Source organism: Dermacentor silvarum, chromosome 8 (genome assembly GCF_013339745.2).
Source record: "Dermacentor silvarum isolate Dsil-2018 chromosome 8, BIME_Dsil_1.4, whole genome shotgun sequence".
Taxonomy (NCBI): domain Eukaryota; kingdom Metazoa; phylum Arthropoda; class Arachnida; order Ixodida; family Ixodidae; genus Dermacentor; species Dermacentor silvarum.
Window position 1 is genome coordinate 112,392,641 of NC_051161.1, and position 23,800 is coordinate 112,416,440.

The 23,800-nt window shown below is 45.0% G+C and overlaps 1 protein-coding gene across 2 annotated transcripts in view; it reads right to left on the reverse strand.

Annotated features, from left to right (window-relative positions):
• Positions 1-3,621, reverse strand: part of LOC119461616 (solute carrier family 41 member 1) — a 47,082-nt gene extending 43,461 nt beyond the window's left edge. The window contains exon 1 of one of the 2 annotated variants that reach the window (XM_037722971.2): positions 3,515-3,621. The gene's annotated coding sequence lies outside the window, so the exon portion shown is untranslated. Of the gene's footprint in view, positions 1-2,960; positions 3,451-3,514 lie in introns of those variants that run through there. The other variant, XM_049671765.1, reaches the window with a different exon arrangement.
• Between the last annotated feature and the right edge of the window lie 20,179 nt (positions 3,622-23,800).

Sequence of the window (23,800 nt, forward strand, 5' to 3'; positions counted from 1 at the left end):
AAATGCGAAAACACCCGTGTGCTTCGATTAGGTGCACGGTAAAGAATCCTAGGTTGTCCAAATTTCCGGAGTCCTCCACTATGGTGTGCCTCATAATCAGATCGTGGTTTTGGCACGTAAAACCCCATAATTTAATTTTTTTAGTATCTCAGCCTGATTGAAGAGATATGATTGATCATTGAGCGAGAGTGTTTACCTCCAGAAATAAAATGCACATGCATATGTGCATGCAATACGTCTCCAAAACGCTCGTAAATGCAATGCATGCCAGATATCCGTACATCTGAGGATGATGTTCGGTCATTTATCTTTAAGGCAGTCCTTATCTTTATCTTTTTACCACAGTATTCAATGCTGAAATGTTCCAAGCAGCCACATCCCAACCAACATGTAGTGCTCAGCTCCGGCCCGTGACAGAAGTCGATAAAACGGCCTTGCTACAACTGGCTGAATGGAAGCGGGCAAAATCTGTCTTTGTGAGACTGTGATGCACCTATTATTATATTCCCTACCTAAGTCTGTCTGATCCCCCTAGTGGTGATGGCAAGTGACGTAGTGCATTAGGACTATAATAAAAGCTAATTCAAGCAGCCCACAAGCTTGTCGATACATGCTGTCAGGACCTGAAAGCTAGCAGTAGGTATCACTGTCTTTAGCTCTTGTTCCAAAGCACACAACACCAATGCACGTTTGTATCAGAGCAATTCAAATCACACAGCTTTGACAGATTTGGTCTGTTTTTGATGTTCTCAAGATAAAGCAGCAAGGAAATCTGCTTAGGTGTGAAGACGAAACGCACAGGCTTGCATTTAATTTTGTACTCTTCCTATAAACGCACTTCTGACACCACGGCACATACCTCTGAGCGTTAAACAGGCATGACTTCAAGGTGGGATTACGCATATCAGAAACTCATCGCTGATTTTTGCTACCCGGAGTCCAGTTTTTTTTTTTTTTTTTAATCCCATGCAGAGGCTCCTCAAAATTGCATGAAAGTGTGCCCACATGCTGTTACTATGAATTAAATTTTGAAATTTGACTTGTGGCTGTAAATGCAAGCCTGAGCAAAGTGTCTTATGCAGTGAGACTGAGAATGCACTTTGAAAAAATGGGCTGTAGACGGCGTGGAAAGTCAAGTAAGCTAGAACAATGACACAATGAGATGAACAATGACATAGTGGCAAGCAGATTTCGACACGCTGTCACCAGGACTCTTTAATACATTCCAAAAAGCACTGTATTCCTGCCTTTTTACAGCTGCACGTAGGCAGCCGGAAGATCACCATAGGCCTGGATTTTTAAAGGCGTCTTTACTGTATGTCAGCATACTTCCTTTCAATGCCCCTTTTTTTGCCAGCATTTTCAACAGTCGTACATTGCTTACTCTAATTTCACTGGGGAAAAGCATATGGCTGAGGAAAATGCTAGTCACGAGTGACATATAATACAACAACAATGAAGGACAGGGAAATGTTGACTCCAACGTAACTCCTAGGTGTTTGAAATGAACAGATTATTTTTAAGCACCAAGGTCGAAGACATGCCTCCACCCTGCAATGACTTTCGAGGAACTATGGCACGCACATTCGAGGAAATAAGCTATTGTTGTTGGAGCCACGAAATTACGACTGCGATAGCGGCGCTACGCGTGCTCAGTGGTGTTGATGACCGGTTTTTACGCGGCACTCGACGCATCAACCGCGCTTATGAATATGCGCTATACGAGCAAACACCGCGCAGCTGGATCTCAGACGACCGCGCACTGACGCACAATAAGACTGCGCAGCTGTTTGGCAATCGGCCCAGTACGCATATAAGATGCCCTCTCCAGTGGAACACCAGGTGGAAACCCGCAGAGCACTCGACTCGTGAAGTCCTCGGCAAATATAACGACACGTCGATGATAAGACGCGTGCCAAACAAGAAGAAGCACAGTGGAAACGTCGTTGACGCCGCCCGTCCCCTTTCTCGGAAAAAAGAACTCTCCCACGAGCTTAACGCGTCTTCGCACCGCGCGCAGTTCGTATTATTTTAAGCGAGGAGGCGCGCGACAACATATGTGGACCAGCAGGGCACGAGCAAGAAGACTTGATCCCATTACGCAATGCCCCGCAACCAAACGCATTTATTCGCCGGCAGCGCGGAGCCTGTCACGACAGGCAAAAAGGCTTGAGGGACAGGCGAACTCGCGTCATCCAGGAACCCTCGTGTTAAGAGTGGGTACAAAATGAGAGAAACAGCGAGCGACACGCCAGTTTCTTTCTTTCTTTCCCAAGTCTCGATCCAACCTTCTCTCTTCTCACGAGTCATGTCCGCCCCTGAGAGACCGCGCACCATGCGAATGAATGAATGAATGAATGAACGAGAGAGCTGATGAGGCAAATGACGCTCACACGCGCTAACTACGCGCAAAAGGGGTCAACTCGACGCACGACCGAGCCGCGACGAAATTCTTGCGCGCGGGAACCACATCCCGACGGGGTGTGCGAAAAAAACGCAACGATAAAAGCGGACAAATAGTGGGAACGTCGTCAAAAGCGGAATTATGGCACTGATGACGCAGAAAGACACCGCCGCCAAGCACGCAGACATCGCGTCTCCGCTTTCCATATAGGCTCTTTTTCCGCCGACTTATTCTTTTGTTTCGTACCAACGAAATAAAAGAAAAGAAAAACTGGTTGCATGCGCAGCTGTGCTGTCGAAGCGCGTCAAGGCAGCTGAGCCACCCTACAGAGCGATTGAAAGAGAGGAAAAAAAAGAAAAATTTCCGCTGCCGTCGAAGGCTCGGTTTCAAAGGCAGCGCCGTAAACAAGACTCCGCTTAGATGCGCCAACGTCAAAAGAAAAACGCAGTAGTTCACTCGATCCGTGGGAAACTGTTGCGCAAAATGCACGTAGACAGCGCGACGCGACCCCAGCGTGTCCGGGCAGGCCACGCGAGAACCGAACGGGACAACTTACCGGCGGTTTTTCCCCGCCGAGGATGGGCATGCACCTCTGACCTCTGAGGCGACGGCAGGCCCCGAGTAGAAAGCCACCGGATGACCACACGGTGATAAAGAGGGAAAAAAAACGAGATAAGCGACATAACCGCAGACACGTCGTACGCAGAGAATTCTCAAAGGTTACCACGCGACTGGTGGTACCGTTAGCTTGACATTGTTCCCATTAGGAAGTAGGAATGTCCGCGAGTTCCAATTGTTGGCACATTCACTGCTTCGGAATCCAGCGTCCAGAAACATGTCAAGTCGCGGTTAGCTGGGGCGCAGTTAGCCAAAATCTCATTCAATCGCGTTCACGTCACCGTCCCTTCGAGGCAGCAGTCGCACGGAAAGACGAGCCGGCGCATCACTTTCATCTTTCTTATTCCCAGCAATAAAAAACGGTCATTTTTCACAAAAATTGCGCACGACAACTTCCAGAGTTCTCGTGTCGTTCTTCGATACCATTTTCGATTGCCGAAACGCGAAATTCAGTGAGTAAATCTCAGAAAAATGATGGCAAAGCGGACTCACCGAGGCCTATCCGAACGGACCGGTTGCTTCAGTCACCTGGCCATTGACGGCGCTGGCGCCCGTAGCCATCGCAACGCGACAAACTCTACGTCACCGACGGCCTGCAACGCCATAGGTCCTTACGCTGCGTCGTTTGTGCGCATTTCCGCTATTGGTGGAATCGATTCAAGACGTCACCGGAGAAATAGTGATGTCACGTTCAAGGAAAACAACGTAGTAGTGCGTCAAAAAGCATACGCGAATCCCAAATAACACCGAGCCGCGCACTAGAGTAGTATTTGAAACTAGCTCGAAAGAGTTCAAAAACATCCTACACAGTTGAAGAAATGTTGAACCATTTTCAAGAGTTTGTAGCTGCTAGAATGCTCAGTCATTCTATCGTAACGCTTATTCTCCAATGAGGCAGTGGGCCACCAACGCTGAGTGTCACTAGAAAAACAATTCTGGACTTAATTTGTTCGTGAAAATTTATAAGTATTACTTCCTAAGGCTGGCTTGGTGTAGTCTATAGCAATACCCCAAGGCATTTGTTTTAAAAGTTGCAACACTCTGCTGAAGAACAAAATCAAACCAATTATCTTTTCTTATATTACTACTAAACGATTGTGGCGACATCTGTCGCTAAAAAATTAAACGACGATTTTGTTACTGTAGCGTAAATTTTGAAAAAAAAATAGTACATCTTTTTTACAAAAGGCGACTAAAGTGTTTGTGAGTATCAAAGTTAAAAAGCAGACAAAAAAACCCCGACGAAGTGGTGTCGCTGACCCATGTGCCTAGCTGTATTTCCCGTAGTTGCCTTCGACACACACGGGTCGCTGTGTGGGGGATTTCCGCAAATAAATATAGGTAAATTCTAAACAGGTACCGCTAAAACAACTATAGCGGTATGCGTGAACGGCACCTTCCGCTTATGCAAAGTTTTCTTTCCCAGATTCCGCCACTGAAACAGTTACAAACTGGCAAATAACCATATGCACGTCAGGGCCGTAAGCGTGGGGAGGTCATGTTGGTTCTGACGCCCGCCGAAATTATTGTTGCAGCAGTATACTGTCAAGCACAACTTACATATGTGTCATGATAAGAATATGTCAAAACATATTTATGCTATTTTTTGGCGATGTAATGCTCCAGGCACAAAGATGAGTTAATATTTCGAAATGACCGCCGGCTGTCCCCGCAAAACCGCTCCCTAAAATAATTCATTGTTAAAGCCCTGGTTGATTCCGTTTATTATATATGCATGTGGCAGTAAGAACACCAGTCTCCTTGTACGGAAACTAAGACCTTGGAAAAGGCTTTCGCCTGTTAGCTCATAGAAACACGCCGAACACAACCATTCTTACGAAGTGCGCCTCCTGCGAGTGGGATTTGCCAAAATGCACTCTTATGCCGTGAAGCCCACCCACACAGGCAGTACAATTTGGGGCACCGAACTTTAGCGTTTACACTACAGAAATACCATATACAATATGGTATATACCATATACCTCGTAAGACAGAAGGTCAAAGGAAGGTGGAAACTTGAAATGATGAGTAGAAGTCGAACAAGCAATTAATGGCTTAATGTGACATTCCTTGTTCGACTACTCCTCATCATTCACCTTATAGTTACAAAGCTTAAAGTATGAACGCTTCCCGTTTTTCTTCATTTTCAAGAAGAATACGTTCCTTGTCGAATGGTTTGGATATATAGAATACGGCGTCTATAAAATATTTCCGGCTCCCGCAATCTATTTCGGTGCGTGCAATCTGCAAAAGCTTAGCCTTCGAGATCGGTTTTTCTTATTGAGACAAGGCTGTCGCTAGCGCGTGGATTTGGGCACCACCTGCATTACTTCTTTACAAATCAACAAGCTTCTTGATGGAGCAAAGTCACTTTGCTATGTTACCTTATTTTTGGCGCGAAACATATCTCTAATCCCGAACGTCGACGTGCGAAACACCCATGTGCAGGGCCTTAGCAGCGAACGTCCTTGGATTTCTAAAGCACTCCCTTGGTGGAGTTTGCAGTTGTAGTTTGGAAGGAAAAAATATATTAATTTAATGCCAGGTGTCGCTTGCGGATGGTGTGCTTCTTTCATTTTCGCGACAGCGAGTTAGCGCCTATGAGAGTCAACGTGTTCACAACGCTACAGTGTACTGTAACAACGTCATTCTAATCTGCAAAGCGCACACAGTGCTGTCGTAATAAAAACAACAACTTAGAGTTTCAATCGAGAGGCTAAGTCTTAATCTAGCTTCCTCTTGCCTCAGAGTAGTAACGCATATCTCGAAGGTCATGCTTTTGTGGAGCCACCGGAAAAATGTCACGGCTGCTATACTGTATCTTGTAAACCCCACTAGGGTGGCTAGCCATACTGGTTCCCTCTCACCCCACCTATAAAAACATCGATCGCCTTCGTATACAGTCTTCATATGACGGCTGTCTATAGAAGACTGCTATAGTAAAGCGCGCGAAACGCTGCGAAGGACAACTCTAGTACCTTCCAAATGCTCCGCGAGAACTGGCAAGCACCATCGAAAATGCCAGCGCCAGGCGCGGGACGTTTAAATTTGGCATTTGTGGCTTCCGCAAATATTTCAACAAATAAACTGCCCGGCAACTATACAGTGGGCTACGTCTGACGCCGAAGTGAACGGTTCCGGATTTATTTTGACCACCTAGGGTTCTTTCAGCGATAACTTGAGTGATCACGTTTCCGTCCCACAGCACTTGAACTTTCTTATGCGCTCATGTATTATTTGCTCTTATCGATCCTTTACAGCACGTGTTCCAGCTGAAGCATATCTCATCTCGCTCTCTTGCAGCAAACTTCAACAGCGATAAACGACGACGCGAAGCAACCAGGCGGGTGGTGCTAGCTACAGTTGGATAGACTCACCGCAGCGGTGGCCGAGCGGAGCATCACCTCGTAAGCGGGGGAGGTACCGAGTTCGAATCCCGGTGCCGCCGTGGAAAAAAAAAAAACATTTTTTTTTTCTAATGGGTAGAGATGTTCCCTGGCCTGGTGCTCGGCTCTCGTAGGGGTTGTCTCTGGGCGCCTCTTGTCCAACCACTGACGGCCTTGTTGAAGAGCATCCGCCGCGGCTGTGGGAGGCAAGTGCTGCCGCCGGGTGCCTGCCGGTAAAATAGGCACAAGTCCCAGGGTTGCCAGGTGGGGCTATAAATAACCAAAGTGGGCCACTTTTTTTTTAGTTAGCGGGATTTTTTTTTAGTTGGCTATTTGGCTACTTTTGGGATATTTCCTACCTTCGGTTCAAAAACTTGTTTTCCAGTGCCTCTTCTCCCCCTTAGTGGTTGGTCTACCTCAAGATGAATTTGTGAATAAAATGTATATTAAACAGTTCTTTACTATATCCTCTGCGCTATCCACTCCCTGTTTTTTTTTTTAAATTGATTTCACTCTTAAAGATGCACTGCTGAGTTGACCATGGTTCAAGGTGTCAGCAGCCTGTGCTAGACAGTTACGGCAGTCAGTAATAACGAATTCCTTCCCTTCCTATTAAAACGAAGCTTTCATTATCTACTTTGCGGGTTTCGCGTGACTGCTGAGTTGGTTCCTATCTCGGCTGGTAAATTTGTGGATTTAAATACAAAGGGTAAATGAAAGTACCCACAAGGTGGCTTAATAGGCATTGTATGCTACCCAAGTATATGCATAACACCTGCACATATAACGTCGGCTCACAGGAGCATACCTCTAAAGCATACCGATCTGGTAATGGAGTTATGAGTTATACTTCAGATTCTTTGTACTTTATTACTATCCTTGTTTTAGAAATTCGGCATATGTGACACTGGGGTTGTGCCCGTTCTCGACCAGTCTTCCACGAAGGGTATGTTCCAATGTAACACAAGATGGTTCAGTGTTCCTAAATGTGGCCTGATACGTGTCGTACTTATATTTTTCTGTGCCTATACGCCTGCCCTCACCAAATTGTACGCATCGGCGTTAGTTGTGAAGCATTTAGTTTACCGCTTTACTTAAGCTTCGCTTGACATAGATCCCGACATGTGCATTAATTGGATTGGAAATTAATTTTTCTTGATTTGTTAATTTGCATCGTCTTGCACAGCTTTTTTTTTCATTTTGTTCATGCCGCTCGACAAAATTTATACATGTAACCACGTTATTGAGTTATTTATTGTCGTTGTATACTTGTTTTATCTTGCTTCATTTCTTTGTTAATTCATCGTACTTTCATTTTGTTCACGTATAAACTCTCTCTAAATAAATAAATAATAAATAAAAACGTTTTTTTTTCTGCATTTATTGTCTTTGGTTATTTTGGGCTATTTTTATGGATTGCGTTTGGCTACTTTTGCGCTATTAGTGAGCCATAGTTTCGCGGGTCGTTGTGCGAGTACCTGTCAACCCTGACAAGCGCGATCCCGGCCTGGTGCTCGGCCATTATGGGGCCTCAACGCTTGGGAAGAGGTGTTTGTCCTCAACCTGAAGCCGTCTCCACCTCAATAGGTGCTTGGGGCGCCACATGGGAAATGACCGCCATGGGAGCGGTCCAGACATCACTTGATTTCCGTGCTCACGAGGGTTTCGACGGGAATTCAGGGCGCAGGCTCCTTTTCCCAAGCGTATCACCCCTGAGAGAAGCCGAACGCCAGGCCGGGGTACGCTTGTGCTCATTTGAACCAGTGGGTGCCCGGCGGCGATAACGAATGTGCGGGGGTAGACATGTCGCAGAGTGAATGGCAGTGTGGAGCAGGGCTAACGCAACCAACACAGAGCAATGTGGTAATGAGGACCAGTGGTTTAGAATGCTAGCACTCTACCAAGTTCGCGCCGTGCCCAATGAAGGATACCCACTACATAAGGCGATTGGTGACGTTTAGCATTATTTACTAAACGTCCCCGTTCGCCGAATACCCTTACAAAAATTTCTGGTAACCTTGAATACGAATTTTTTAGGCAAATGTTACTAGAACCTACCAACGGTTTATTAAATGCTTTCATACCGTTTTTATACTTCCTAAATACTTCATACAAACATCCTATCGACGTTTGGTCACCGATATTGAAATAAAAATTCCTTTACAAACTTTCTTTAAACGATGAATGAACATAATTCAAACATTAAAATTAGTATTTACTAATCATCTTAATACTTAGACACCTTACAGTAACATTCTCGCAACTTTTTATTCCTCGGCCTAGAAACGTCTTAGCAAGGTTTTTCCAGCTTTGTGTTGTTCACCCTAGAAACATCCTTGCAACTTTTTTTTTACGCTTTAGAAGCATCCTGGTGACATTGACCCACTTTCTCCAGCATTTTTTGAAATATTCTGGTACTGTTCTGATGTAACCTTGAACATGAGTGGGATATAAATGTACGTATTTGTTAGCAAAACACACCAATCTTTCCAAACACTGATGTTTATGTTCCAACCCTTTCATACATACCCTCAGAAGCCACAAGCAAGCAGCGATGATAATGTGTTCTTGATATTCCACGTGGTCAAATTAAAATGCCTTGCTGTGAGCCTAAGAGAGGCAAAATGCAAAAAATAGTTACAATATCCTTATGCATTGCGTATGTGGACGAGATAGCATGTAGCAGTCATCCACAAGAATTTAACTTCAAATGACCGATAACGAAAACGAAGATTACAACTGACTGCTTCGCCACACATACTTAGAATGGCCTTAATTCCCACCTCTGGGGTTCAAAGCCGCTTTTTGGGTGATGTCCTTGTGAGCATTGGAACGCCAACTAAAGTGACTAAAGCATTGCTGAAGCAGTACTGCTGCACAGAATATGCACCTGTTACACGTAGAAATCATACATTTGTGTGAAGTAGCCATAAACTAGTTGCAGTAAGGATATTAGAAGTTTTTAGAACGGCTTCAGCCAGAAATGCCCAACTGTCAATAAATGCGATGACATCACTTATGCAGCACACAACTTTACAGACAATCTTGAAGAGTCCTTCAAACAGTCCTTGTTATTACAATGTCCTTAAAGGGCAACTCCGGCGATTTTTTGACCACATCAATGTAATCACATTTTTAGGTTCCCGACACTGATGCGTCTTGATAGTGTAATTATTCCACAAATCCGAAAATTAATTTAAATAAGCAAGAAAACGAAACCGAAACCTTACCGAGCAGCCGAGCGAACATCTTCGTTTGACGTCACGAGCGGCACACGGGCGGGGAAGGCACAGCGCGGGGAAGGCCAAAGCACGGCCGCTGGATTAAAAAAAAAACTTTTTTTTTATCCAGCGGCCGTGGCCAAAGTAGAGTGTACTATAAGGTCAATGCTACCGTGGCGTTGGGAAGGCGCGAAAGACATGCCGATTCCGCCAGCGCGGAGAACGAAAGCGGTGAAGAGCTGACGCTCAGCTCATTATAGCGATTGCACCTGACTGCTGGCACAATGTCTTCGGGTGACAATGTCAGCTGTACCAGCTCTTCAGAGCTGTCAAAGAATGACAGCTACGATTCTGACGAATTGGATAGCCACGAATCGCGGTTCGCATTCGACCTGCAACCACGAGAGCCAGCGCCCTGCGCAACACATCACGCTGCAACGTGATGATGATCAAACTTTATTTACTAGGATGGCTCATAGGCCTAAGATGTAGAGGGATATGGGGTGTGGGAAATGAAGCGGGCCAGCCGTCGAGATGTGCTCCGCTTAGACGTACAGAATATAAATTTATTAGTGAACCAAATTTATTTTTTGAGAACACGTGGCCCCGGTTACATACCCCGCAGGCTGTATTTGTGCAGGCACAATTAGCACCTTTAAATGTTCGCATTAGGGAAATCATTCCGTTTGATAGGTCCACATTGTCCCTTAATATAGAATTTGCGGACATTTTCCCCAATAACGCAAAACTACTGCCACCAACATATTTGAATGCCCTTTTGCAAGACTATTTGGCGCATTTCCCAATAAATGTAATAGCGACTGATGCTTCCTCGTGTGAAGAGAAGGCAGGCATGGGAATTTACTCACCATCCCTTGATTGGTCTTTCTCACTTCGCCTGCCAGATTACACATCAGTTTTTCAGGCCGAACTTCTGGTAATAGTTCTTGCATTGCGAAAGTTACCGCTAAATGTCACAAAAGTTGTTATCGTCACAGATTCCCTTCTGTATGCAGCGCGCTTAACGCGTCCACAAATTCGACAGCTTTGAACACGTTTTACACATTAGCTCCACCCCACTTAAGGTTAGTTCATTTAGTATGGGTACCAGGCCACCGAGACATCCAGCTTAATGAAATAGCCGATTCTTTAGCACGAGAATCTTTAAAAGGTCCGGCAGTATCTGTGCTGCCGGCAACTGCGCATATCACTGCAGCCAGATAAAGACAGTTTTCTTTGAGCGAAGACAAGAAAAGCCTCGCGTTAGCAAAATCTACAGATTTTATACATCTAAATTATTCTTGGAACCGACAGTGGTGTCCTATCCGGCAATTCGAAGTAACATTTACAAGGCTGCGTTGCCGTATTCCACAACTAAATTTTTACTTGCACAGATGTGGTCTTGCGGCATCCCCATTATGCCACCTCTGCAATGAACCAGAATCCATCGATCACTTTTTATTATCGTGTCGGCGCTTTTCTAATCATCGACAACGATGTTTGGAAATCCCACTCCGCAATCTAGGACTGCCTTTAAGCAGTCCAGTTATACTCTCACTTGGAGCCACGGTGTTAGGATATGGCCACAGGAATGTTTGCCGAGCAATTTATAATTTTCTTTGTGACACAAAAAGATTGCCTTATTAATATTTTCCCATCTTTTCATGATTTATTTATTTAATCTTCAATGACTTATAGATTTAGCAAATTCAAAAAGTAATGTCACAAAATCACAATTATATTAGAATAAATATTATTATTCAAAATTTACGTCTATCCTTTACTGTATTTAATTAATTATTAAAGTCATATTAATACTCCTATCTAGGTAAGGCTGACTAACTTAGTATAGACTACTTAATTCTTTTATTATCGGTTCGTTTCACATCTTCAATTATTTATTTATTTTTCTTTAATTTTTGTTACTTATTTATTTCTAAACTAATTTATTTTAAATTTCTATCATAATACCACCCGGTTCGTGGCCTATCCCCCAGAGTGGGTTGTGTCATTGATTGAGGCATCATCATCATCATCATCTACACCAGGCTGAGGATGCCCGACTCCACCGCAAAGGCGTAGAGCGTTCTCAGTACGCTACTGGATTTCATAGCTAGCCACGTAGCCTCGATGCTTCCATCGGAGGGCCTCGAACTTCGGCCAGTCCCACAACAGGTGCCGGACTGTTGGTGCAGCCGTCGTTTTGCACGTACACGCAGGGCAACCATTCTGTACAGGAGGCAAGTGAGCCACAGCGTCTACCGATTATGCGCACGCAGTGCGCCAGTACGTCCTCCGGAGTTAGTGGTTGCTACGTCACTGTGGCGGTCGGAAGCTAAGATCTCGCTCGCAGCGGCGTACGCCGCTTCGTTGCCCACAGTGACCACCACAGTGGCCGGGGACCCTAGCCACGCACGTATCAATACCGTGAGCCGTTCGCTGATGCCTGCTGGTCTCTGCAATTATTGTGTCAATGGCGTCGTTGAGAGGCGCACGCAATACGCGCACCACCACCCGTCTGTCCGTTGAACACGTTGACGCACATTGAACTGTGTGGTGACGTCCGGGGGTGTCTCAAGGGCACAAGTCAGGGCGTCGAGGATCGATAGTAGTTTAGCCGTCAAGACGTCCGGAGGTCCTTGGTCGCCAAAGTCGTATTCCTGGACGCGCGTCAATTGCAAATCAATGCGGTGAATCCCAACTTCTGTTCGTTTGCCGTCGGGCGTGGTGTGGAAGGCAGCGTCCGCGTAAATCTGAGCAGCTTCAGCGCAAGCAAGGCTCTCCACGTGTCGGTTCACGTAATTCTGTCTGCGTTCAGGGTGGCCACGGGGATCTATGCGTCTCGATAGAGGTCGCGAGTCGACCAGCTGCGGGCGCATTTGCGACGGCGGCGTCAGTGGTGCACTTTCTAGCTGCGGGTCCGTTGTCGCTCGAAGAGCGCGCAGGAGTGCCCGACCATGATACGTTGACTGACGACGAAGCTCGTCTAAGCAGCGGCGATGCTCTATTATGTGCTCTAGCAGTGGGAGTTGCGCATAACAGCGCAGGTCATCCAGCCGGGTGTGACGCGGTATTCCCGTTATAACGCGGAAAGCCTTGTTGTTCAAGACGTCCAGGTTCTTGACGTGCTGCTTCGTCAGCCTGTAGGCAAGAGCTTCATACGTGTAGCGCGACATACGAGCGTCGCAAGTACTAGTTGACGTGCGGTCATGGTTCCGACGCCTCCGAGACACCCCGATATTCGGCAGCTACGCCCAATCTGCAGGTTGATGCAAGTGTCGGGCCGACCGCCTGCTTCGGATGCGAATTGAAGAGAACGTACAGTGTTGACAATATATCCTAGAGTAACTCAGGCTATGTTTTGTTTTCACAATAACCAATTATTTAATTGCATTTATTTAAGCAAATTTTATTGCTATAGCAATTATATGGACACTCCAGGCACATTTCTGCCGTCGCCGTGAGGTTCCGTATAAAGTCCAATGGCGATAACACCGTCGCCGCGCTCCATACGCTGTGTGTGCGAGTGAAAGCGTGCGAGGGGAGCCGACGATCACGGCTCAATTTCGTGCGCGCGGGAGGGAGAAAAGGGCGCCGGAAGTGCGCCGTCTTCCGTCGCGCGCGAGACACCCAACGTTGCGAGGCACCGGGTGCAGGGGAGAGAGGGGGGGGGCGTTCTAATCCCACCGTGGTTCTAATCCAGGTGCAACTGCGTATGTGGCGGCTTCGCGTGGTCGCGCGGGAGTATCTTGAGAGTAATCTGCGTTGGGGGCAGTGTCTAGCTATAGGTGCGTCGGCGGCTCGTACATTTGTGCGTGCTCTGTGTTCTCGTATACTCAGCTTGCGTTGAAGCGATTGACAGCACGAAGGTCACTTCGCTCGCTGCTGCTGCCGCACTTCCTCACGCCAGCGTTTTGGCATCGAGTGTACGCGGTCATCCAGTGTGATGTGTTCATGTTTGCTGTGCGCGCTGACACCGTGCTTGTTAATCAAGCGAATGTTTACAAGTTGATGCGGCCGATAACAGTACTATAGCTTACTTCGTATGGCTCTCTGCTAATTTGCTATCGCAATCGATGCTTCGCCTTTCGGACGAAACTGCGACTTTTTTTTAATTAATGGCTCAAGACCGCGAGTGTGATACGCAAAGTTGTAGAGCTCGTTCAGAAACCACCTAATAAATTGTTTTCTACGCCATATGTCTCACGTAGTTTTTTTTTTCTTCGCGTGCCAAAGAAAGCTCGCGAATTATGACAAGAACAACGTGATGGGGCGCATGCGTACTGCGCTATCGTGCTGCGCTCAAGCGGTGCAATGTGTGAACATGCAAGTGGCCACGGCACGCTGGTTATAGGCACCTGGGCCTCCAGCTCTTGTCGCCTAACGGCGCAAATACATGCTACTGGCCGAGCACTGCCCGATAAAGCCACAGTCGGGCTGCGGCCCTGTTTATATGGAAAACTTCCCTATAAGCATTTTTACAAATTTTCAACGAAACCAAGGCTTTGGCTCGCTGCAGCTAAAAAAGCACGTGAAATCTTGGAAGCGTATTTTATGCTAAAAAAAATGACGCGGGAAACCACGTTAGCACACCTTCTGTGGCGTGTGGGAGAAACAAATGTGAAATTCAAAGACTAATGTTAGATCGAGCCATACTTGTCGTGGTAAATCAGGTGTGCGTAGATTAGCTTCATTTCCGTCTTTCACTTCATGTTTCATGTTCATTTCAGTCAGCCTATCGTGCGTGTATTTGGCGCGCGCTAGCTGAATACGAAATAGTAAATAGAACGGTGTTAACTTGGCCAATTATACATTTATTTTGCAGATATATCGTATCAACTGAGCCGGAACACCGTCACAACCGGTTTTTCCTGGGTTTTTTTCTTTTTTTTTCTTTTTGCCACACGACAGCTTTTTTTTTACAACATTGACACGGCAACGTCACCATTTTTTAAAAACTTTTTTTAAGGCTACCAATAATCTACTGGTAGACTATTGCCACATTTACCAATCAGCTATTCCATCATTTTTTACACTCCGCCATCCCAAAACAGGCTTCTTTGCACGCACACCAGTAATGCGGAAAAGTAAGCTTTCAAAGGGGCATGACGGGAACGATTATCTGTTCCTTTATTTCTTTTATTTCCCTTTTTTTTCCTTTTCCCTTTTTTCCTTATAGATTCTATAGCTAACAATCATCTACATTTACACTATTATAACGATTAAATGACTTAAATTTGCCAATTATGCACTTATTTTGCAGATAAAGGGTGTGACACTTTTCTTGCGTTACGGTCAGATTTTGCTGGGCTACTCGCCAAAGAATGCTTACGCATTGAAAGTGTGGTTTCCTTTTTTTCGCTCTACCGTCGCCGCAGACAACACGCATTTCTGATCAGTCTCGACGTCTTACACAGATATGCTAAGTGGACCGCAAGTAGGCGAGTAAACTCGGTATGCGAACAGCTGCTTATGTGTCTCTAATGGCCCATATTGTCACGCGCACAATGTTTTTGGCGACGACCGTTTTTCCCCGGATTGCCATTGTTGTCGAACTATCGCTGGGCGCCACATACTAGTAGGTACATGAAATTTATTTAATGTTGTGCGGTACATCCCCGTATACAGGAATATATGGCGCATGATACACGTATGGATAGCGGACGTGCTTGACCCTTCAGATAAGAGTCGGCAACCGACGACTGTGATTGCCGCTATCATTGTGCTATGAGCGTTGATTAATTGTTTTCTGCGCTCGATATAGTTCACTCCATAGAGTTAGATGCTGAACTGAGAGTTTTGGTAGTGTTTGATTCTTCGTCGTTGAATTGAATTCTGGGGTTTTACGTGCCAGAACCACATTTTAATTATGAGACACGCCGCAGTGGGTGTGTCCGGAATAATTTTGACCACCAGGGGATCTTTAACGTGCGTTTTTGCATTTCGCCCCCATCGAAACGCGGCCGCCGCGGCCGGGATTCGATCCCGCGACCTCGTGCTTTGCAGCGCGACACCATATACCGCGGCGGGTATTCTTCATCGTCCCCACAACGTGACAATATATGGGCTATCCATAAATATGTACGTGTAAATACTCGAATTAGAGGATACGGATGAAACAGTTCTTGATATATTTGAACCTTATTCTATTTGGGAAGTCATTGTTCGAGATTGTCCAATATTCATTCCTGTTCTAACATAAGGCATGAAAGCACTTACTCCAGCCTCGGGGGAGATATACCGATGCGAGGAAAGACTGTACCGAATGATTTTACCGCACATGTAAGAGCCTCGGTGACTTTACATAGAGGCACCGGATCCTGAGCGAACGCATTAGGCTGATTAAGTACACTCAATAATTTCCCGTCATTCAGGAGAAATGTCAGGTTTTGAGGCAGCCTGTTAACTGTTTCTCTGTTTGTTGTCAATTTGTCGTCTCTATTTAGGCAAAGCAATCTATTGTTTGGCCCCATCTCACGCATGTTTGCATCCCTGCAAAAGAATGTGCGGCGCTGCGCTGTATACAGTGTCACCTTAACGCTTGTTCAACGAACGCGTTCTACGTGCACATGGTGGGCGCTGTTCCCGCGTTTAATTACTGTGATCCTGATGATGCACCATCTAAGTGAAAGCAGTTATTTCTTCTTCGAAAGCCCCCTAGTTGACCGGGCGTCTAATTGGTGACGGCATTACAGACATGCATGTATCAAATAATATAAATAAGCCTCCTTTTTATTACCAAGGGGGCTCCATGCGAACTTTAGATTTTACTTTGTTTAAAAACTATATAGTATTCGACATTCGGTTAGATAGTCATATGTAGTCCTTTCTCTAATATTTTTTTTCGGATTCGCCAACTTTAGAATAGCTTTATTATAAACACATGCTTCATAATGTGGAGCCTATAGTAACCGAAACTTGCTAACACTGTGATTGCTCAGATGCGACCATTGGCTTATATAATAGTGGGAAAATGCGCTGTTCACTGTTCGAAAAGTAATCGTTATTAGATTCGCTTACGGTACTATTCCGTTCGTTTTCCACTCAGTCTCAAAATTTACTTTTCACGCACGTTTACATACAGCGCTTCCTCGGCTCTTTATAGATGACAGCTAATTGTAGCTTCACAAGGTTTAAAGTCAGCGAATGACCTCTGTTCCTGTCGACGCGATATGCAGTGCGGAGCGGCAAGTATTTTTGCAAAGTACTTGACAGTCTGTACAGTCGTCCACCACCAAAGTACAATGTTCTGCAGGTCAGTGCTCACAAAGGACGTCCACGCAGAAGGCCAGGCGAGTTGCTTCTGTCCTTGAAGTGAGACCCACAAGGCGGACTATCAGAATACCATGTGCTAATTCTGGATTGTTACCGAGTTTTACGCTATTTCTAATTATCACCAAACCATCAGGTTACTCACAACGCCGCGCAGAGTATACTCAACCGGAACTGCCGCTTGTTGCACGCGACAAACGTATAGAAGGCGAGGCAGGAACCGAGGAGGTGTGCTGTACACTGCATCAGAAACTCACATGCCAGCACACGTGCATATACACCGACTGGGTCAGGGACGTGCTATGGAAATCCGGTTAATATCAATTGAGGTTAGATTTCTTGACGGAAGGCTAAAACTGCACGGAAAAAAACGAGGACAAGCGGAAGGAACACACACCACGAACGCAGAATGACAAATGTGTTTCTTCCGCTTGTCCTCGTTTTTTTGTTTTTTTCGCGCAGTTTTAACCTTCCGTCAAGCATGAACCAACTAACCTGAACGTTCTACTAAAATTAGATTTCTTATATCCGGTTGTATCGACCTATATAGGTTTATTTGTTGTTTTTTATCGTAATATTAGCGCGCCACGTTATGTTACTTTTCTTTGCCTCTGTTTTACAGTGAACCCGTGGGTCAGCGAACAGATACCGGCCCAGGACACCATCACTATTTCGCTCGAGAGAGAGAGAGAGAGAGAGCGAGAGAGCTATGAATACAAGGAAATGCAGGGAGGTCAGAGGAGTACTGACAAAAAAAAACTGTTTGGGCTTTGCACGCAAAACTAATGCTTCAACTCATTTATTGTACCTAACTGCTGGTGTAAAGCGTTGGTCGCAACCATTATCGTTAACATACCGTACCTTTGTGAAATATCCCTCCATGAATAACACTGACGAGACAGAAGAAAATGATTCCGCATTGCAATGGGACCAATTGTAGCAAGATATCATCACCAGCTTTGCTACTGCCGGTCACGGCACAATAACCTGGTAAGCCGTAAAGGGTAAGAATTTGCACGTGCACCTCGTGCGCGCCCGTATTACGTACGCTTTGTGTGCGGTCAGTGCAAGACAACCAATGCAAGTAGTGCTGAAACGTCTTCGGAATGGCGGGACAAGCCAATGACGTCGCGCGTCACTGAAATCAATCACCGAAACCCGTGACGTAGCATTGTTTAGAAATAGGACCTACGTTGATGGCTACATCGATAGGCGCTGCCACTTTCTGATTCGTGGCTTGCACAAACTTCAAAATTAAATTGGAAAACCCTTCAAAGCTGTATTTGCTATTGATACATTACAGATAATATCTGTGAGCTTGCAGCAATGTAATCTGCCAGTTATTTCAAGTTAGAAATTTCGTGTCAGTGCCGCTTACTCTGCGCTAGGAAAGGGAAACCGTGGGAGAATAAAAGGCAAAGTAAGAGAGAAAGTACGCCATATATGGGCGAGTGGAACACGCGCGAAAGAAATTGTGCTGAAGTGTTGTAGTCGTTCGCATAGGTTGCAGCTGCCGAATGAAGGGCAGCGAATTCTGTGTTGAGTCGCTTTTGTGTTGCCTATCTTCTGGACACAAAAGGATGTTAGCTTGTGGAGCACTCCTGTACTCGAGATATGCCAACGTGCACTCAGTGTATAGAGCACATGCATAGCAATTCGAGTCGACGTAGAGGGCTGGTTGCCTAAAGGCACACGGATAACGTCCATTTAAATTATAACGCGCAATATCGTTAAAAACTGCTTACGAAACATCCGTTCGTCAATGTCTGATCTGTGTACGGAGCGACAACTACTACGACAACAAGAATTAAAAAAAAAACGAGAAAAAAAAAACACGATTGCTTGTCGCGCTCTGGCAGTTCTCGAAAAATCAGAATTTCTAGTTCGATCAAATAAAACCAATTCCTGCAGCCTTTGTTGGAATAAGGAATTCGTGCGTCATTACGGGAAAGAAATATATCTCTTGAAAACAGCTATACACAAACAGTGATTCGAAAATTGGACCAATTACAAATTATTTTAGCTGTTTTTAAATGCACACTTTGTTGAGGAAAAGACGAATATTACTGTAAGCATTTTGATTTCCTGTCAAAATATTAAAACGAGCTTGCGCTGCTTAGTTTTCTTCGCAGTGGAAAAGCGCTTTTGCGACCAACTGACTGCTTAACTCTTTGGTTTTACCTTGTGAAGAAATAAATGAGCTATTCAAGAAATTGGCGAAGGTTTCAGAAATTATATTTTCTTCTCGTTTGTCAATAATAAAGTTTATTACATCACCTTGCTTTCCAACAAAAGTTCCGTGCTACGAGTTCCGTCGGATGATTTTATAAATATTTCTACGTTAGAATTGGTCCAGGTTGTGGGACGACTGTCAGATTATGTTTTCAGTCCATAAAGTGTAACATATCTGCTATGTTAAACATTTTAGTTAAGAATTTCCCTGGTGACTTATAGACATGGAAGGTTGCTAAAATAATTCAAGTTCCCGAAAACCACGGGGAAAGATGTACAATTGATAACGTTTTATCAAACTCAAATTTGGTTAAGTTATTTGAAAGTATGAAAGTTGTACAGGACAAACACTTGCTTAGTCCCCGTCAAGACGGATTCAGACCAAGATGTTGCATCTGGATCTTGAAAGCAGAACAAATTTCACCCGGTGCTAGAAACAGGTCGCTGCTCTCGTGACACTAGACATTTTCCATGGTGTACGCTATACTAGAGTGGAAAATTTTATTGAATAGATTACAAAATTCTCAGTTTTTAAGTTTTCTTGTTGCATGGTTACGTAAAATTTTTAAATGGAACAACATTTTACTGTTATTTATCCTGGCAAGAGCGGTCTTCAATGGTCCTGTTCTATCGATAGTTACCGCGTCAATGTATACTTAACTGTAGGTTCAGAAGGCGCACAATCACAATATAGCTTTAGAACCCCGTTATAAGTATACTCTTAAAAAAGTTTGCACCCTTGGGGCTAATCATATCCAACATCCATAATCTTCATCTGCTTTGCTTGTGTTTCCTTTCTTGAAAATCTGCGCTCGCAACTTTCATTTTTTTTTTTTTTTTGCTAGCATAGTTAGAGAATCGGGTTGCTGGGCCTGGGAGGCCGAGGTTCAATCCCCCCATCGGGCACAATTTTGATTTTTTAAGTATGTGCTATTTGGCAAGACAGCAGCAACAACCACGGTCAGAAACGGCCGGCAGGGTTTGCAAAGAAAGATTCGCTTTGAATTCGCTATTATTTTTTGTGACCTGGAACAACAATGCCCTCCAACAATCCCCCGACATCATCTCTTCGCTAGTGCGTGACACGGTGAGCAGTCTCATCTCCAATTTTCTCCAACATTGTTCATCTTCTACGAGGCAACTTATTTTTAAAGACAATGTCGTCCTTGGTAAGGTTACACCCCTCCCCCACCCCCTCATTTTACGTGTCGGGTATGTTTTCTAAAAGCCTCTTTCGTGGGCCTATCACGAAGATGGATCTAGTAGCGGAGCTCCCGGTAGTATCCGTACAGGTGGTACCCCGGTGCGGTACTACCGTGCGGTACCAGTGATATCTGTATCACCACCATGCAGTACCACCGCATTGTGGTGGTAACGTCGTTCGGAGGTACCTTTGGTATCGGCGGAGGGGAGGGGAGAGTTCTGGCTTTCTTCCCTCGCGACAGCCAGCGTTTTGAGACACTTTCGTTGACGACGCTGCCCATCTGCATAGAATAAATTCTATGTTTAATAACCCAATTCTCACCCAAAATTCGCTAAAGAAGAGATTGCCTTTCATCGACGTCAAATAGAGGTTGTGCCACCTTCCACTTTTTTTTTGTCTGTTTGAGAAATCATGGGTTTTCATAGGGCATCGCAATGTAGACTCTGTGAGGCATGAACAGTCACTAAAGGTGAAACAGCTTTTTTTAAAGGTAACTGCAGGGGATCTATAATGTAGTTGGTGCCAAATGACGGTGCTTTATAGTTTGCACAGGATTTGACGGAGCATGCGTGCATTGAAGCAGCAATATCCGGTGCTATTTTACACTTTGTCAATGCAGTTGTTTACAATTTAAGTTATGGATATATATATATATATATATATATATATATATATATATATATATATACTACATAACCAAAGCGTATGGTGCAAAAAGGAGCCTTCATTCTTCGTCCTCCTACCTAGCGATTCTGCCTCTTCCTGATTACGTATGGTGCATGACGACGGCGTGTTAGTTGTTGCTGAAACAATGATATACAGTCTTTAGCTTTGCGCCTATCTGATATGCGCGAAAACTTTTTTTTCTCCCACGGAGGACGGAGAATAGGGGCACCATGTTTCTGTGATATTGTGAAAGTGAATCAGTCTCCTTGGTGTAAGTCATATATAACTTGAGAATACTTAAAATCGCAGTAATATGCTTAATGAGTTATGCAACAAACAAAACTGTTAACAGGGCGGCACTTTATTTTCAGAAAGATGTGGGAGTTTACCCACGCGAAACAAGTTACTACAATGGAAAAAAAAATATCCTATCCTATCTCTGTCTCTCGCTTCGCTCTTGGAGAGTAGCTGTTGCTAACTGCACACTACTGGTGTGTTTAATGGAAGCGAGAAGTTGAAATTCGAAACAATTGAGCGTCCCAATCGCACATTCATATGAAAATTGCACGGCCTTACGTCGCTTCCTGCAACGTGAACATAAAGCCTAATACATTTAGCTCCTGCTTTCATATGCCCCACAAACGTTTCGTTGAAGTCTTTGTTAAGCGACTCGCTATTCGATTTTTTCCTTTCAACCGGCCGCGCCAATTTTCGCTGTATACCCTATACGCGACGTCCGTGTCTGTGGGACAATAGGCGCACGCAGAAACATAATAAGTGGTCGTATGAGACAAAAGTATACTCCAAGTTAAGTAATATGACCCCATTATTTCATGTATACCGAGCTACGCCTTCACCGAGCATCTGAAATGAAATGAATGGATGCGCAAGAGGGATGACATTGTCCCACGATGGCACGATGCAACAACAGCGAGGCTGATTTCAATTAAGCAACCTGTTCCTTTTGAACTTCAATTCTGACGTAATTCTCAGCGTTCGAAGTGTTCGGCACGCGTGCGATGATTATTTCGAGCTGCTCCTCTCAGCTGTCTCTGGTGCCTCGGCTCAGTGAGTTGCCTCGATGAAAGGATAGCGAGCGACGATTTAGTGGAACGTGCGAAGTTTGCCTTTTGACCAGCGCCTGTCGTGGACTTGTAAGTTAGTGATGTGTTTGTCTGATGTGTAGAGAACCGCGGTGACTGTAAAATTGTAGAGCATATTGAAATAGCTGGCACGTTGCTGGCAAAAGTTTGCACGAAATAACAGAGCGTAGCCGATAATCCAGGTTTCAAGGTAGCACTGCATGGCGTGTGTGGTGAAAGCGGCAAGAAATCAAAGTGCGCTCGTAACACCACGATTCCGATAGGAAAGTACTTCATATCGAATGCGCTTATTCCAAATGTATTGTACGTGCACACCTCTTTGTTGAAAAAGCATTCTCTATCTATTCAGTCCGTAACGCTCCTCGGGAAACGAATTTCAGTGAAGTGCTCGTTGAATTTTCCTTGCTTACAAAGATAAACAAGTAAATATTTCCACATATTGGATTACAATTTTGGGCGGTGATTTGTTTTTTTTTCTTTCAACTGGAGTCTTAGTTTCTGGCGTCATTGAATCTTTGTTTTTCACATATTGCCCGTGTGATGTTCCCAATAAGCAAACACAAACCGCAGTATATTTACACTGGTTAACAAGCATACCCACTGAAGTGCAATATTAACGGCGGAGTTGTCTAATTCAGTTCTTTCAGCTGCAATTGTCATAAAATTTCTAACATGCGCGGCTCATTGTCAGTGCTTGTACTTTTTCTTTTGGTGATGACGTACAGTACATCTGGAATTTATCGTACCATTTCGCTCGGCCACCCCGATAACAGCTCTACGCCGTTTGAATACTGGATTGAATGTTCACGAAGATTTGGTCTTTGTTACCTGTTCGATCTATGGCAGAGCCATGGCAAAGCAGCTGAGAATGACAGAGGTGTTTGCGAAAGCAGCGACATTCTGGCCGTGCAAATGCTTACAGCTGCGCCAGCTGCTGAGACAAAACGTTGCTTACAACGTAAGGTCCACAGTTTTTGCATTGGCCGCTCCTTGGGAACAGGCAGAGTGCGCACAAGGCACTCTGAACAATCGACTTATCCGTTGCATGACGGATTGGATCACCCTTCCGATTACATATTACCAGCCTAATTTGACAACCACCGTCGTGCCAAATCAAGTGTTTCGAGTCTGCAAGGGCACGTCTCACAGATCGCGCTCTCCTGAAGCAGGTCTGACATGTTTGTCTTTAGAAAGGGCGACAGTGTCGACTGAAAGAAGTTGGAACGCAAAGCTCGCTAGCAAAACTTGGTTTCCCTCGGCATTCAGCGGACAGCAGGTTGTCTTCGCCTGTGTTGGAAACATCACTCCAAAGCGCATGCCTTGTACGAAGGACACCTTATTTCGTGAAGTTTTAAGTACCCTGCACGTCTTAAATGCAACTCTGCAGTACAAGATTTTCGGGAATAGAATTGCCGCTTTGCGTTCCGTCATTTGGGGTGATGCTGATATACTCCTGACACCCGTGAAAATGGAGGAACAGACTTTCGAATATGCCCTATATCCGCACCCACTACAGTACACGTACGAAACGTTCTACTTGTCGAAATATGGCCAGGAGATGGAGACAGTGTTCTTTGCTGTTCTAAATCAGTCTCAGGGCGCCTTTCTTTTTCTCCTTATCACGATGCTTGGCGTGTGGGCAGCGCTTAGCCTCGGTGACTGCGTGCACTTCGGTGCCGTCCGCACAGAGTCTA